The sequence below is a fragment of the Canis lupus genome, chromosome 7 (genome assembly GCF_011100685.1).
Source record: "Canis lupus familiaris isolate Mischka breed German Shepherd chromosome 7, alternate assembly UU_Cfam_GSD_1.0, whole genome shotgun sequence".
Taxonomy (NCBI): Eukaryota; Metazoa; Chordata; class Mammalia; order Carnivora; family Canidae; genus Canis; species Canis lupus.
The window spans coordinates 14,457,560-14,475,322 of NC_049228.1; the positions used below are offsets into that span (position 1 = coordinate 14,457,560).

Consider the following 17,763-nt stretch of genomic DNA (forward strand, 5'->3'; position numbering starts at 1 on the left):
TAGAGGTGGCTCTGGACATATGTCTTTTGATGGATGAAGGCAGGCAGGCTAGGGAACAGTATGATGGACTGACAGGTTTCCAGAAAGTCTCAACCAGGCTGGGGTTTGACCTTTCATGGGTGGAGTAGGTCAGTTTCGATCCCTTTCCAAGGAAGTTCTGAAAGCAGAGGGTCCACCCCTGGAAATCACCTATTCCAAGCTGTCTTGTTGTCATGTTTGTCCTGCAGCTCTGTGGGAGCCAGCTGACCCTGGGGCAAGGTGCATGGACTTTTATTAAGGCATGAATCAAAGGTCAGTGTAACGTGAGCAATATTCATGGGCTACACCCCTTTCTCTTTAGCTTTCTGAAGTCTGGACTCTGGAACCTCAGGTTTCTAAAGAGAAGTGGAAGGGAGATGACAACTGTTCACTTACGGTATGCCTGGCACCTTGCCATACAGTCCTCATAACGCAATGAAATAAACATTATTATCTCCATTTTTTTTTATACTAGGGAACTGGGGCTCTGAGAGATACAAACATCTTTTTTCAAAGTCACAGGACTTGTCATGGGTGCCTGGGTCTGCCTACCCCAAGCCCCTGCTCCTACACAAGTATCTCCTGCACAGGCTAGGTATACATCAGAACCTCCAGAGGAGGGGTCTTGGGATCTTAATTTTTTAAAAAGTCCCTCAGGCTCCTTCGATGGCCAGCCAGGATTGGAAGCTTCTGCCCTGCACCGTGTGGCTTTCCTAAAGACTTCATGGGACATTTGAAGCAAAACGAGAGAATAGGAACCCACCCTTGGAACACGACCTTAGCGAGATTTATGGAGTATTACTTAGAAGCTCTGACTTGTGTTAAATGGCTTTCTGGCTGTGATGCAAGTCATTGAACTTCTCTGAGCCTCATTTCCTTGCCTGTACAATGGGGATCCAAATGCTTACCCTGCAGAACCATTACAGGGTTAGGGATACTACAGTAGATGACTTAGTGTACTGCACGGCTCACCTGGCCACTGAATACATGGCAGCCATTAACACGATTCCCTGCATCATCAAACCTTTTGTGGAGAGGAGTTGGGGGATAGTCAGCTTCTCTGTGGCCCATGTACCCATTGCTGAGCCCCCCCCCCCCCCGCCCTTGGCACAGCCCCTCCCATAGAAAGAGCAGACTGCCAGGCACTCTTCCTCCGGGGAAAGCTGGGTGTCCCCGCAGGCCACTGGGCCCTGGCCCCTGGTGCTTGCAGCTCTGGCATGCGGTGCCACTCTCTGCTTTTCAGCTGGCGAGCAGGCCCCCCTCCCAGACTGGCCGAGGGGCAGACCGGGCAGGGGGAGCTGGCAGGGAGAGCTGAGGAGGCTGGCCCTGTGCCCTGCTCCTCTGCCAGCTGGGTGGCTGGGCCCGGCAGCAGCTTGGACTAGCTCGAAGGCCCAGCAGGGGCCTCTGTGGGGCGGCAGCCTCCCCGAGCCCCTCAGCTAGCACCAGGCCATCTGGTGCCTCTGTCCCCTTTTGTGTGCCAGGGGGGAGGAGGGGCAAAGGGGGAGGAGACAGATTTCTCTGGCCAGCTCTTTTCTGAACTGAGCAGGAGAAGCTGGAGGTAGAGGGCACGGGGCCTGGGAATGAGGCGCAGGGCCCTCTGGGCTCGGGGATCCGCAAGAAGGGACGGGGGTCTGAGGCGTGGAAAGGGGCAGGCTCACAGGGAAGGAGGGAAGCTCAGAGGGAACAGGTGCCGTGTGCCAGGGGCCTTGGTAGGGAAGCTACAAGGGGAAGAGGCGAGGGAGCGAGACAGAGGGAGAGAGAGAGAGAGAAGGCGAGAGCGAGCTGGGTGAAGAGGAACCCGTGAGTGGTGCAGAAGAGGGAATAAAAATGTGCAGAAAAGAACCAAGTCCAGGTGTAGGAGAAGGTACGCAATAGATCTCCTCGGTGGGTGCGTGAAGCCGCTGCCGTATTTCTGTTCTAGGAAAGAGGAAGTGAGAGCGTGTGGGCCGCGGGCCCTTCCCTGGCGGCCCGTTAGGTGAGGGGGGGCTGGTGGAGCAGCCTGGCTTTCCGGTCAGAGCAGCCCCCGGGGTGGGGGTGGGGAGGCGGGCGGGGGGTGGGGGGGGAGCGGGGATAGGCCTGCCCAGCAGCTGCCCAGGTTGGGTCCCAGGCAGAACCGCCACCAGGCAGAGACTTTCGGGAGGCATGTGATGGCTGGGCTCTAGGGTGAGGCCTTGGCAATATGCCCTTTGACGTGGTTCACTTGGGGAGGAAAAATGTGCATTTCTGAGGCCATCGGAATGGATTTTAAAGAATTTCACATACGGGAACTTAGAGTGGCTTTGAGGGAGCTGTCCCGTGTCAGGGGCTGGAATATCCCTTCTCTTCCATGCAGGCCCCCAGGCATGAGTAAAGCACACACAGAAATCACAGGGGTGAGTGTGCGGCTTTGTGCTTCTCTGGTTCTGCCTTTGGGGGAAAAGTCAGGCAGGACACAGAAGGTGGTCCGTTTTCTCTGCCGGGGACAGGACAAACCAGCCTTGGGTTGGAAGCATCTTTCCCCCTGGCGCTTCTCCTGTCAGACTGCATCCCTGGACGGCTCTGAGAATTGCGCTTGCTTTCCCTCCTGGGGTTCTTCTAGGGTCACCCCTCCCTGGGCTCTCTGGCCCTGAGATGTGTGTTCACCCTCTTGCTTTCCCAGAAATCTGCCTTGTCATCTGCATAAGGCCTCATCAGCATCTGTCTTCTGGTCCCCTCTGGAGAGTAGGACTGAGTCACTATCACCTTCTTCTTCTTCTTTTTTTTTTTTTTAAGATTTTATTTATTTATGAGAGACACAGAGAGAGATAGACAGACAGACAGAGAGAGACAGAGACAGAGACACAGGCAGAGGGAGAAGCAGGCTCCACGCAGGGAGCCTGACGTGGGACTCGATCCCCAGTCTACAGGATCACGCCCTGGGCTGAAGGTGGCACTAAACCGCTGAGCCACCCGGGCTGCCCCACTATTACCTTCTTGAAGCAGAAAATCCGCACTGAACTAATTCTTGACTGAGGCACTAGGAGAACCCATACCGCTAATATGATTGATTTCAGGGCAAACTGGTCCATTTAGCACCCACCAACATGGGATTTCTCCCCCCATTAAAGTCACTTAAAGATTCTAGGTTGGTTGGAGGTTCTGGTTGGGGTGGGAGGTACCCCAGAGTGGCTGTGCATATCCTGGCTCTGGCCCTACTGGACTCTCAGGGGCTCAGTGAGGAGCTGTGGGGAGTAGGGTGGGTGATGGGGAAGCGCTCACTGCCAAAGAGGCTCCTGTGTTTCTAAGAAGGTCAGGCTGTAGAGTAGAAGCCACCCTCCCCCGCCCCCCCCCCCCCCCCCCCCCCCCCCAGTAAGGAGCCACCAGATGTAGTGGATGGACAGCCGGAACCAAGCAGGGTCTGACTGGAGATGTCCGTTCACGAGTGTCTGCAGGCAGGCTCACAGCTGGCTCAGCTGAGCCACCTGAAGGAAGAACAGAGGTGACTTTGTATCAACGGTGATTTATTGAGCACTTAGGAAATGCTGCCCAGTTGGTCCTCACAGCAAGCAGGAAGGTAAGGAGGTCATGGTCCAGAGAGGCTAAGGGACTCTCCCATCATCCTTCAGCTAGTAAAGGGCACTGCTGCTGTTGAAACTGTGGCCAGGGGCCTCAGAGGCCGGGTCCGTCCCCTCTGCTGAGCTGTGTTGCTGGCCAGGCCTCATGGGAATGCCATGGCAGGCAGGGCCAGGAATGGCTTCGTGGAGGGCCTTTGAAATGAACTTGACAAATGAGCAGGACTTGGACATTTGGAAGGGTGATGCTTCTTCTGAGTGGAGGAAATAGCAGGCACAGACGCTCAGGGCCCATGCGGGGATCTGGGCAGACTGCTGAACACGAACAGGAGTTTGGAAGGAGACCCAGCCTGGGAGGCAGGTTGGCGCCATTTTGTGGAGTTGGAGCCACTTGGAGGTTTGCTTCCTTCGCTAGGGGGTGGGGGTCTGATGAAGGTTTGGATGAGGGGAATCTCGTGGTCAGGGCTGTCCTGGCAGGGGTCTGAAGGGGAGCTGAGGCCAAGGTGGAAGGCTAGGTCTGTGGGCGGTGGGGAGGGCAAGGAAGGAGTGGTGTGTGAGCAGCCTGGAGGAATAAAACACACACTGCGGTGCTGGCTAGGAGGATGGCGTGGGTTGTTTATAGAAATAAGGAAGTCACAGAGAGGAGGTGCTTTCGGGTGCGGGGGAGGGGACAGAGAGGAGATCAGACTTTGAACCTGGGGAGGTCAGTCATTAGCTGGACTTCTAGGTGGCCACAGGGAATAGCAGGGGCGCCCTGATAACCCTAAAACCTTGTTTTGTTTTGTTTTTTTTTCTAACCATGGACCTATTTTATTTTATTTTTATTTGTATCAAGTGATCTTTTTCCTGTCACATTTTATTTATTTAATTTAATTTTTAATTTTTATTTTTTTTATTTTTATTTTTATTTATTTATGATAGTCACAGAGAGAGAGAGAGAGAGAGAGAGAGGCAGAGACACAGGCAGAGGGAGAAGCAGGCTCCATGCACCGGGAGCCCGACGTGGGATTCGATCCCGGGTCTCCAGGATCATGCCCTGGGCCAAAGGCAGGCACCAAACCGCTGCACCACCCAGGGATCCCTATTTATTTAATTTTAATTTTTAACATTTTAAAATAATTTTATTTAAATTCAATTTGCCAACATATACTATATGCCCAGTGCTCATCCCATCATGTGCACTCCTTAGTGCCCATCACTCAGTTACCCTTTCCACCCCCCTCCTCCCCTTCTGTAACCCTTTGTTTGTTTCCCAGAGTTAGGAGTCTCTCATGGTTTGTCTTCCTCTCTAGTTTTTCCTCACTCAGTTTCTCCTCTTTCTCTTATGATCCCTTTCACTATTTCTTATATTCCACATATAAGTAAAACCATATGGTAATTGTCTTTTTCCGATTGACTTATTTCACTCAGCATAATACCCTCTAGTTCCATCCATGTTGAAGCAAATGGTGGGTATTCGTCTCTTCTGATGGCTGAGTAAGATCCCATTGTATAGACCACATCTTCTTTATCCATTCATCTGTCGAAGGACATCATGGCTCCTCCCACAGTTTGGCTATTGTGGACATTGCTGCTATGAACATTGGGGTGCAGGTGTCCCGGTGTTTCACTACATCTGTATCTTTGGGGTAAATCCCCAACAGTGCAATTGCTGGGTCATAGGGCAGGTCTATTTTTAACTTCTTGAGGAACCTCCACACTGCTTTCCAGAGTAGCTGCACCAGCTTGCATTCCCACCAACAGTGCAAGAGGGTTCCCCTTCTCCACATCCTCGCCAACATTTGCTAAAACCTCATCTTAAATGTCCAGCTGCTTCATTCTCCCCCGAGGTGCTGAGCTCACTGGTTGGGATTCTTGGACTTACGTTTTGTGTCTCCCAGTAGCAGCAGAACCTTGGATGTCCTAGGAGCTGAGAGGCCTAGTTACCAGCTGGTGCTAAGGGACAAAGACAAAAATTATACAGTCCCTGCCCCCAGATATGGGTCCTCAGGCCTTCAGGGTCTGAGGTTACAGATGAAGGGTTACAGATGAAGAATTTCCCTACTGGGCTCCTCCTGCAAGAGCTCCCCTCTGGTTTTCTCAGGAAAGATGTTGTCCACCCTTCCACAGGGGCAGGGAGGTCAGCAGTGGGGCAGGGATGGCATTTTGGCTCAAGGGTCATGACATTGGCCATGCTTAACTGGGAGGAAAGAGGCAGCTTCCTTCTCTTGGCTGTACTTGGAAAGGGGAAAGAGACAGTGATCCGGGCTGTTGACTGGTCCTGGTCCCTCCTTCACCAATTCTGGAGGTCTCCTCAAACCCTCCACCTGGACAGCTAAGAGACTTGAACCTAGATCTTGGATTTGGGTTAATCCCCTTTCTTAGTGAGGAGATAGAGCTCTAGGAAGAGGCAACCTATAAATAAGATCCACTCATTCCTGTTTTTCATCCAATAAGTATGTATCTAGTGTCTACTCTGGGTCAAATAAAGGATAGGTCGGCTGAGGTCCTGGCCCTGAGGGGGGCCTGATGCATGCCCAGCAGGGACCACCGAGGGCTGGGGGTGGTGTCCTCACAGAGGACACAGGTTTCAGCTAAGTTGGGAAGTAAGTAGGGAACTGTCCAGTGAAGGGAGAGGAGAAACTGTTCTCAGAAATGAAAACAGTAGGAGCACCCCCAGAAATCCTGATTTCATGGGTCTGGAGAGGGCTCAGGCACTGGCATTTTAACAGCTCCCTAGATGATTCTAACTTGCAGTCAGGGCACCACTGGGTCACCTCTGGTTCGTGTGCAGAGTCTTGCTAATTGCAGGCTCATCTTATTCAAGGAAGAAGGATCAAAGCTGCTGAGCATGGTGGGAGGAAGGAGAACAGCTGGTCTGTATCAGTTCAGCCTGGTACCCCTGCAGGGTCTGAGCCAGTGGCTTCAATCCCTCTCCCCTCTTGTCCCTTGTTGCTACTGCCTTGCTCTGGCTTCTGCTCTCTGCAGACTTCTGCAGTGGTCCCCCACCAGTTCCCTGCCACCTGGTTCCATCCCCAGCAGGGGTGTCAATGTGACCTGTCCTCTGAAGCCTGAGGGGCACACCACTAGCCATCTGACTGTTCCTGGCCTGGACAGGGTGCTCCAGCCTCCCAGGGGCTCCAGCGAGAGCCCCTTCACCACAGGCACCGGGCCCTCTGGCTTCATACCTTCTGTGCTCACTTCACAACTTCTCCTCCCAGCAAAAGAAACCCTGCATTTATAGCTCCCTTCCCGCTTCTGGTTCCCTTCCTGGAATGGCCTGCATCTTCTAGGTCTGCACTCCCAGCTTGTCCTTCGAGGAGGCCAGCTGACCTTCCCAGGAGATCCCCCGGCCTCTTCTTGAGTTAAGGGCCCTGCCTAGGCTCTTAGCTTTCCTCCTGTTCCTGGCCTGCCCTGTGTGTGCACAGTCGTGGGAATGGTGACACCTCTTCTCCCCCACAAATGCACACTTCTCCCGCCACCGCCAGCTCTGCTTTTGTAAGGGAAGGAAATTACTCTTTTTCCTTCTGCACACTTTAGGTGCATTGACTGGAGCCCTCCAAACCAGACTGAGAAAGGACAGATTAACAAAAGAAAATACAGAAGGTTATTACACATTGCACGTACACATGGGAGCACTCAGTGATGAGTAACTCAAAGGGGGGCATGCAACTTGGACTTACAGAGCATCTTAACGAAAGAACAATACACTTGTAGAAAAGTGACAAGACCAAGGAAGAGGGATGTTGGCTTCCAAGGGTAGCGAGCTGTGGGAAAGTGAATATCTGGGGGAAATTAAAGGCAATTGAGGGCTAGTTGGTAAAGTTTGTGCAGCCTTCTTCTGGTGCCTTCTCGGGGTTGAGAAGAGTCTTGAGGGGTCTCTGGTGAGTAACTTCTGATCTTCCTGGGAGAGAGGGGTGCGGGGGCCTCTTTACAAATTTATGCCTTGATTTTGGGCAAAGAGCAGGAAGGTGGAGAGCTTTTCTTGCAGTTTCTCGGTTGCCTTCAGATTCAAGTCCTTACACCAAAGCGGCCTATTTTGGGGTGCTGTGTTCTGCTCCCCTGCACTCTCCAGGCCTGATAGCCACCAGCACACAGCAAGTACACCGGGGAAGACAAGGATGATCATGCCACTGAGCAGAGTCAAGGTGAAGGTGATGGCAAATGGCCTCACTGCAGATGGACGTGCATCTGGGCTGCTCTCCTGATTTTAAATGAGGAAATTGTGCTTCCCCAGAACATGAAAGACTTGTCATAGGTCACTCTACAAATGTCAGAGTTGGCATTTCAGGCAATGATGCCTCAAGAGTTTTTTTGGCTTCATGCTGACAGCACTGGACTTTCATGGGGGAAGAACTGAGGGAAGCTGCAGTGTTACCCCTACCTTTCCTCTGCCTTCCACATCAGGTGTTTTTATACCCCCGGCTATTTTCTCCCAATTGCCTGACTTTATTGTAGGTGATTTATTTTTGGCTTTCACCATCGAGCCCTCTGAGGGCCTACTGATAATTTCAGAGACTCTCAGAGGCCCACGCCTTGTTTACCATCCTGGCCAGGAGCCAGATTCTTCAGAGCCTTGGTCTCAGGGCCAGGAAGACTGGGAGTAAGCATGCCTTGCAGGAGGGGGCAGCGAGGGACAGGGAGTGGCAGGATTGGCTAGTGGCTAGTGGTGTGTTTCTGCCCCGGAGTCCCTGGACCTGTGCATTTGAGTGTTAGCAGCCTGGCCTGAGGCTGAGAGTGAGGGAGACAAGCCTGGGCATGTCTGCTGGGGCAGGTTGGCCAGGGGCCCAGTCATGTGAAGACCTCAGAGATCCCTGGGAGCTGCTACTGGATTCTGAAGTGTGCTGAACTGGAGCTGGGCCTGGAAAAACGTCTTAGGGGACAGGAGGAGAGCTCTGTTCTAGGGGAATCGGGGGTATTGAGGATGATGATGTAATGATATGTAATGATAATATGGTAGCGGTGGCTATCATTTAGTGAATGGCTCCTCTTTGCTGGGCACCGTGCTCTGGTCCTTTATAGGTATTAGGTCATTTTATCCTTAGAACAACACCTTGAGATGAGACTTATCCCTACTTTCATATTTTACATTTTGCAGCTTACAGATGGGGAAACTGAGGCTCATACCTCTGGTCATGTGGAGCACCACATGTCTGAGCTCCTGACTTAGCCTTTCTGGAGACTTCGAGAGTCCTCCTGGAGACACCCAAAGATACGGGATGGTGTCTCCGGGGGTGCCTGGAGCAGGTGTGGCTCAGAACCAGCCAACTATGGATTTCTATTGTTATTATATCTTAGACTGGTAGGTCTGGAAATCTTGGGTTACATTTATAGGTCTTTAAAAACAGAAAAGTTTTCATGCTGGACTTTAAAAGAATATACTTTCTTTAGCCTTTGCTTATAAGGAGGTAGGCTCTCTTTAAACATCTCTTAAAAGTGCTTCCTGCTATGACTCCTCTGGGCCATTCTACTATGAACTGGCACAGACACGAATAGCTTAAACCCTTCTGGGCAACACTACAGAAGAAAATAAATCCTGGAGTGTCATAACTGGCCACAAGCTGAACATGAGTAAGCAGCAGAGATACTGATTTGTAAGAAAAAAGCGGATTTGCAGCAAGTGTGAAGTGTGCAAAGGGAATTAGCCCCCGCCTCTCAGTGGGGTAAAGCAGAGGAACTTCCTCCACGTTGTGCTCCAAGGGTTTATTTATAGGTCACTTGTTAGGAACTTGGAACTCTTTCCTTCACAGAATCATTGTTACAGATGGAGGCAAAGTTCTGAAGCTAGCCTAGAGATGCGTGCGGCTAGCTCAGATCCTCGTATCTACAGTGAAACAATAGGAGAGAGCAACTTAGCTGTGATGGATGTGCACCATTCCTTTGTCATGACCGGGAAATGCCCCATCGGATACTTGATGAGGGGAGTGATGATGTCATGCAAGAAACACAGCTTCTTTCAATTTTCAGGTTGTTAGTACTTGGCACACCTCTGCCTCTTCCCACCCCCTTCCCTCCCTTCTTTCTAGAAGGCTTTCAGCTCTTCCCCCAAATCAGTTGCATGTGTGTGCACACGTGCACATGAGCGTGCGTGTGTGTACACAGACACACAGCAGGACAGGACACCTCTCCCAATCCCCCCTCCTCACCTGTCTCTCCGACTCCCAGGGTGAGATGAGATGCTCCTTCGTGCATTTTCCTAAAGTCTGACAATGACAATATGACAAAAATCAGTCCTAGCTCCAAAATCTCCCTCTCTCTGAATTGTGCCTCCATCCTTCTTCTGCCTTCCATCTGCATTACCAACACCTTGGGCATCATGTGCTGTGGAGACAAGGGCAATGGCCTGAATGGCTTTTTTCTTCCCACTCCCTCTCCTGCTCTAATCCTCAGTTTCATTTTCCACACAGTGGCCGGAGCGACTTTTGACAATTTTCATCAGGTCATGTCATCTCCCAGCAGGTTGAGTGAAATTCAGCTCTTACCCTGACCTTGCCAAGCCTGGGTGGTCTCCCTGCCCCCAGGCTCCCTCCTGGCCCTGGGCTTTTGCTCTTTCTTAGCCCTCAGCCTGGACCACTTTTTCTCCCTCCTGCCTCTTATCATCTGACAGATGTCAATTTAAATATTAGCTGCCTCCTCAGAGAAGTCTTCCTTGTTCTCCCTTTCTAAAAGGCCTCCTGCTGTGTTCTCTTATGAGATCCTATTTATTTCCTTCAGAGAATGTAATCACAATCTGCAGTGCTCCTGTCTGTTTCCCATGTCCTTGTATATTGTGTATCTTCACTGGAATAGATTTTTTTTTAAGTAGTCCCCACATACAGCGTGGAGTCCAGTGCATGACCCTGAGATCATGACCTAAGCTGAGATCAAGAGTCAGATGTTTAACCAACTGAGCCACCTAGGCGCCCCCAGAATGGAATTTCGAAAGCCTGGCCTCGTCCAGCCTGTTGATCACTGTAGCTGCAGTGCCCAGAACGGTGCCTGACAGTGAAGGTGTTCATAAATGTTTACAGAATGAATGAATGAACCGAAAGTGCATTAGAGAGAGCAAATGAAAAAAATGTTTTTGTAATAGGGAAATTTTATGCAATGTGAAGAGATTTGGGGGAGCTGGATGCTGCATAAGCCCCCAGAATCCTGCTGAGAGAACTGGCTCAAAGTTGAGGTCAAGGCATTTTGTATGATGCCTTAGTGGTTGGAGGGCATCCAATGGTTTGGGTGAGAAAGAGGCTTAAAAGCACAGATCCTGGAGTGAGTACCTGATACGAGTGGTGTAGGGGGTGATGTTTCCAGGTGAGTGACGGGGGGTGGGGGTGGGGGGGTGTCACCCTTGGCTTAGACCTTGTTGCATCTATGCTTATAAGTTGGGCTATGTCGTTTAAACATGAACAACAAGCTCCACTTTCCCATCCTTGTTAAGTGGATTGAGAGCAGTATGGCTGGGGTGAAAACAATCATAGTTTAATTGGTTTTAAATATGCTAATGCCTGTAATGAAAGCACAGTGATGTGAGCAGATGGGAGCACACCTTTAGAGGGTGTGACCTTTATGCCACAAGGTGGGATGAGTAATGAGTGAGACAGACCCTTACAAGATAGCTAAGGGTTGTAGTTATAGAGGGTCAAGTAGAGATCTTGGAGAAACAGAACTCAGGACGCAGAAAAGATAGAAGAATGCAATGAGAATGGGACATAGAAGAGCTAAGTTCTTTTACATGTTTGTCTTGGGCCATGAGAAAGAAACAAGATATTATTATTCATATTATAATAATGGATTTTCACTCTCAGGAAGCAAAAGGTTCCTACTCACTGAATCAATGTCTTTGTGGTTTCAGAGGAGCTCCGTATATCCCAGAACAAAGAAGTCTTGCTCAGCTTCACATTTTAAACTAGATTTTTAAAATCCATAGCAAGCTAATACTCAATAATCTTGGGAGCCTGGTTCTTTAGAGGGAGAAGGCTTTTACTTTTCAAGAAGATTCCTGTTCTGTATTGAGAGCAAAGCTTGGGGGTCTGAGCATAGAGCGATGGGTTGAGCCATCATGCTGAGAAAGAATAGAAGGTTTGACACAAAAGAAGTACCTGCCCTGTAGAAAAACTTATCTGCTGCCGGGAGAAGCTTGGAGCAAGATTCAGAAGGGATGAGAAGGGTGGTAACGCGCTGTGTGCCCTGCCCACCAGCCAGATGGGAGTAGGGGACCAAGGGGTAGAAACAGCCCAGATGGAGTGGCAGGAAGTAGAAAGTAGATTTGGATCACTGGGAAGAAAAATCCTTGTACGGGGTACCCATGGCACAGCAGAAATGCTGGCAAACTGTTCCACCAGCGGGAGGGCCTGACACCGTGGCCCTTGCTTCTTCTCCAGAACTTCCCAGGCGATGCCTAGGAGTGTATAATGTGGCAGGGAATTAAAAGCCAACATGCCTGTTGAGGGGTGACTGGGTCAGGGGGATGGACCCCTTGGCAGAGTCTCAGAGTAGACAGCCAGAGCTGGCACCAGAGGGAAGATGTGGCTGAGCCTTGGTGGGTCAGTGAGTGATGCCGGGCACACTGAGGAGGGGGCCCACACCGCAGGGGGATGGCCAGACAGCCCAGGAGTACTTATTAGGCATGGCCTACATGGAGGCCACAGGTCATGAGCATCTCAAGCCCAACTGGACAAGGGGTGGGAGAAGATGTCGCTTAGGCTCAGCACATGGGAAGCCATGCAAAGGTTTTCATTTCTAACAAGATAAAAATGAGTCCCCAGCATATTAAGACCCATGAAGTAAAATGAAGGGGCTATGGTCTGGTCCCATTCTCTGGGCCACTCAGCTCCCTTCTGGAGCACTACAGTCATGGGGGGTGTCACTGTGAACTGCCAAACCAGACTCCATTCAGAGAGTAGTGAGAAGCTGCCACATGAGAGTAAGTAGGAAGGAATCTAGAGTGTGTCGTCAGGAGAAGGACAATTCAGGAGTGACACACTGCTCAGGTTCTCTGTGTCCCTGAGGGCAGACTCAATATGTGGACATTACAGGGAGAGAGATTTCGGCTCCAAACGCAAAAGAACTATTTAATAATTCTGAGCTGGCATGGGCTGAATCAGGACACAAGCACTTCCTGGAGTTGATGTCTCCTAGCGGAAGCCAGGACACTATGTAGGCAATTTACACATCTGCTTGGACAACCTTTAAAATGTCTTCCAACCTTAAGGTTTTGTGAATTGCTGAATGAAACTCTAATTTTATAATTTGTGACTCAGAGGAGGCTCTTAACTTTGAGTCAGAGTATCTGAGTAGTAAGGCCCAGCTTCGTGGAGTCAGATCACCCTGGCTTCTGAGGCTGGCTTTGTCACTCACTAGCTGTGTGACCCTGGAGAGTTTCTTCCACCTTTCTGAATCTCCCATTTTCTCGTCTACGAAAGGGCAATACCTACCCATCTGGTGTTTTGATCTTTTATCATATTCTTTCACTTAATGCTAACAAAAGCCTGCCACACTCTAGATTCCTTCCTACTTACTCTCATGTGGCAGCTTCTCACTACTCTCTGAACGGAGTCTGGTTTGGCAGTTCACAGTGACACCCCCATGACTGTAGTGCTCCAGAAGGGAGCTGAGTGGCCCAGAGAATGGGACCAGACCATAGCCCCTTCATTTTACATCATGGGTCTTAATATGCTGGGGACTCATTTTGTTTGAGAGAAAGAGAAAGAGAGAGAGAAAGAGAGAGAGAGAGAGAAGGGGGGCAGAGAGGGAGAGGGAGGTGAGTACAGGACCTTTGAAGTGCTTTAAAAGCTCATTACTATCTAGCGGTTAAATTTTGTCTTGGTAAGACTAGCTTACAGAGCATCAGGTTTAATGCAAAGATGAAACAGACCGTGATATGGTGTGGACAGATTCTGACTTGAATGCTCTTAACAGGGAAGGGAAGAGAAGGGAAGGGTCTGATCTGGGGAGGAAGGGAGGCCCCTATGACTATGCTGGGGAAGGGGCAAGAGAAAGTCATCCCCTGAAGGCTACAGATAGACAGCTCTGGCCCCGTTCCTGGGTTTCTGGCCATGGACTGAGTGTGGCTGTGGAAGTGCCCACCCTCTAGTGAGAAAGGAGTGGGCCTGGACAAGCCCCTCAATTTCCCTGTGACTGGGGTACCACAGCCGTACTGTATCTGGAACAACTCTCAGATGTGAGGTGGGCAAGATTTTCTTTCAGCTTCCCTACACTTACTCCCCCAGCCCCAATTCCTCCTTATGTTCTGCCTTCTAATTCTTCCTTCACAACTTAGTTCCTTAGAAATACCTCAGTTTGTTCCCCAGGAGGTGTGACTGACAGAGCTGAAAGAGCCACCTCTCCCAGGGGCACTTGGGCTCCCAACCAGGACTATCCCGGGTGGGGTGGGGGACTCTCTCCTCAGCCTACAGGGACAGCGTGAGTGGGAGTGAGCCCTGCTGTGTATCTCTGCCCAGCTGATGTACTCTGGGCCAGGTCCCCACTGTCTTGAGCAGGGGTGGATGGCAGTAAAAAACCAGGCCCAAAGCCTTGCCTGGGGGTGGGGGAGTGGCTCCCACTGTTGGAGGAAGTGAGTGAGTGGGTCCTGCCTGGGGCCTCAGGCTGACTCAGTGATTCCTGGAAGGTGTGATGTCATGGTGACATCGCAGTTCCCCACCCCAACCGAAGTTAATCGGAGAGTGAGCGACAACGAGTGTCTCTCATTGGCATGAGGCCTCCAGGCACCAAGCCCCCCAGATCTTGCTTAATGCTGCCTGCATTAATAAATCTCTTCTCCAGATTCCCACAGCTCAGATCATTTGTCCCTACAGGGATCCCATATTCTGGGCAGTCTTGATTGATTTTAATAATTTTATCTCTTTGTTTTTCCATGTAAATAAATTCAGAGGGACACCTGGGTGGCTCAGTTGGTTGGGTGTCCAACTCTTGGTTTCAGTGCAGGTTGTGCTCTGGAGGGGAGGGAATGCGTCCTGGGATCAAGCCCTGTATCCAGCTCTGAGCTCAGTGTGTGTGTGTGTGTGTGTGTGGGGGGGGGGGTCTGGTGGTCTGGTTTAGAGTCTCTCTCTCTCTCTCTCTCTCTCGCTCTCTCTCTACCTCTCCCTCTGTCCCTCCCCATGCTCAAGCTTGCTCTCATTAAATAAATAAATAAATAAATAAATAAATAAATAAATAAATCTCAGAAAAAATAAATTCACCAATCATAGAAAATCATCCCACGTCTGACCATGCGACCTGAGGTTTGGGAACCTGGAGCCTCTGGCGGTGCTTGATCAGAAACCGCAGAGCACCTGATGATGTGCATCCTTGTGTCCTCCTGCAGTTTCACATCTGCGGTCTTCAACAGTGTTTTCTCTTTTTCTTTTTTTTTTTTTTTAAGACTTTATGTATTCATGAGAGAGACAGAGACACAGGCAGAGGGAGAAGCAGGCTCCTGGGGAGGAGCCTGATTCAGGACTCGATCCCACGACCCCAGGATCACGCCCTGAGCCAAAGGCAGATGCTCAGCTGCCGAGCCACCCAGGCGCCCCAACAGTGTTAATAGCTTTTAAGTGTCAGCTGTGTTCTTTATTTCTTCAGTCCTCTCCAGGACTCCCAAATGGGGCTGAGGATGTGAGCAGTTGAAACCGCTTGTTGGGGAGCTAGCTCCCCATCTTGTCCTCTCAGGGGCTCCCTCCCACCGCCTCATGGAGGATGGGGCATCTGCACCGAGGGCCTCTGGCTGGGTGAGAAGGAGAGGCCTTTCGCTCCTGGGGGGGTGGGTGCCCCTGGGGAGTGGGTGCCCCTGGGGGGTGGGTGCCCCTGGGGGGTGGATGCCTTATTGAAAGGTAAGAGCTGTCAGTCTTGGTTTGGAAAAACCCCGCTGAACTTGATGGGACCAGGAGTGCTTCAAAAAAACCCTCCTCCCTGCTCCCCTGTTCCCCAGTGACTCGACTCCCCGGGAGGCTGAGTGTAGACCCTCGTGGCCTCAACTGAGTCCTTTGTCACCTGGAGTCTGAATTCCAGCCCCTCCTCCTCGGTCCTCCCACCCCAGCCGGGCTCCAGCTGTTTCCAGGGGCGCCCGGGCTGGCCTCACGCTGCCCGATGCTGCCCCCTGCAGGCGGTTCTGGAGCACAGCGCTCACCCCCCTCCCACCCAAGGGGCTGCAGGCCCTGAGCTCCTGCTCCCAAAGGGTGGCTTTTCATCACCTAAAGCTGTTAGAGCAGCTAATAGCCCATGAACAGGGAGAGAATGAGGCTTCTCCAAGTGAATTGGGTGTTGAAAGACACTGTGAAAAATGGTGGAGGTAGTGAGGGTGACCGGTGAAGATTTGCATCTGAAATGAGATGACAGGGGTGGGGGTGAGGTGGCACAAGAAGGAACCAATGTTTGCTGCGACCTTGCCATTTACATCAAGGCTCACAACAATCCGAGTGGCAGATGTTCTGAGCCCCTGCTTAAGGAATGATGGAATCGTGTCTTAGGTTAACTAACATGAGTGGTGGGGCTAGGACCCGAACTCAGTGACCCCAGAGCTCTATGACATCTGATGTCCCATCATCCCATGCTAAGAGAGCAGAATCCTGCCCAGGAGGAAGGCCCCTTTATCTATGGTATGAATGGGGTTCTTTGGAATGAAGATGAAATTTTAACAGCATTCTCTTCACTAAGAGTTTTAGTTAGAGCTTCCACGATGTGATTTTAGGGATGCTGGGAAGGTCTCCCTACCTGAAAACATATCCCCAACTTGCCCAGCACTGCCCAGAATTTCACTATAGAAGAGTCATTCTCTCAATTAACATTGGCTACATGGGGACTCTGGTTAACCGAACGTGATTCCTGGTGGGTGGGGGGTGTGGGTAGGGAGTCACATATTAGACCCTTACATCTTACCTCAGTGGGGATTAGCTTGTCACATTGCTTTGTTCCTGTGACAGAGAATTAAGGGTGTGGGGGAAAGTGGGGACAAGGGTATCTTTGTCCCCAGCTACATGCTTCATCTTCTCCCCCACCCTCCTCTTTTTCTTTGATGTCACATGGGCCCGGAATCTTCAAGATATCCATCTGTCCCTCCTCCATCTAATTGATCAAGAAGTCATCCCTGGCCTACCTCTTAAGTGGTGCTTGGCTTTCTCCTGTGCACACTCCCAGTCTCTGGTCAGCTTCTTCCTGGCTGGTTCCTGGGGCAGCAGTGGAAGAGAGCTTTCTAGAATGCAAATCTGATGATGCTGCACTTCCTCTTAAGATTTTCCTCATTGCTTAAGAAGTGCAGACTCCTTAGTATTTTATACACACCCCTCAGGACCTCATTGCTACCCCTCTCTCTAGCACCCATTCTCCTTTGTCTCTATACATTCCTCCATCACCCCCACCTCCAGCCCATTTCTGCCTTATTATTTGACATTTTCCTTCTGTTACTTCGTATGTTCATTCATATCTTTGTGCCTTTGCCTGGGCTTTGTTTTTATCAGGAAAGCCTTTCCCCTTCGGTGCTCAGCTGACCGCTCCTTGGTGAAGCCATCCCTGAGTCCCACCCACCCCCTCAGCCCCCCGGAGGAGGTGTTTTGATGTCTCAGTCTCCCCCACTAAGCTGGATACATAAACGAATGAGTGAAGAGTAAATGAAGTCAGCTGATGAGCGGGCTATCCATTTCAAAGGATGTACTGCTGTTTTCGACACGAATATGAACCCAACTGTGGCTACATGCGTGAATGCTGCTGTGACACACCAGATGTGCATGCGTGTGCCTCGGTGGGCTACACTGGCTCTGTTATGATAAGTAATTTGACGGGCCTTGAACTTACACAAGCAGAATAGTAGTTTCAGAACATTGCCATGGAGACGGATGAGGCCTCAAGCAGCAGGGTACCACTTAGGCAGTGACAGATTTTACAGAAAATGGGCTTAGATACACCTTTCTTGTCAAAAAAAAAAAAAAATCCTCCAGCTAATGGGAAGAGTGCTTCAAGGCGGAATGAAGCCTGGCACCCCCCGTGAACAAAAAACCCCTGAAGTTAGGGAAACGGGACGTAGCAGGGCAGCCAGAAGGTGAATGCTTAGCGATAGACCGAAAGACAAAAAGAGAACAAGGATGCTGAAGCCCTGACACGATGTTGGAGTTCCAGATGTTGTCAGAAAATAAACAGAGGAAGAAGACATTTCAAATATATAATTACGTTAAAGAATATGGGAAGGGAATCCTGTTGTGTGGAGTGATGAGATATCACACAGAATTGTCAGGACTGGCGGAAACTTGTCCCAGGGGCTTTGGCAAGG

The 17,763-nt window shown here is 50.7% G+C and overlaps 1 long non-coding RNA gene across 1 annotated transcript; it reads right to left on the bottom strand.

The window, feature by feature from the left end:
• Positions 1 to 5,222: 5,222 nt before the first annotated feature.
• Positions 5,223 to 16,669, bottom strand: LOC119872663. The gene is made up of 3 exons (XR_005361617.1): positions 16,597 to 16,669; positions 9,674 to 9,730; positions 5,223 to 5,483 (listed from the first exon to the last, which is right to left on the bottom strand). It is a non-coding gene; the product is annotated as an uncharacterized LOC119872663 (long non-coding RNA).
• Positions 16,670 to 17,763: the final 1,094 nt, after the last annotated feature.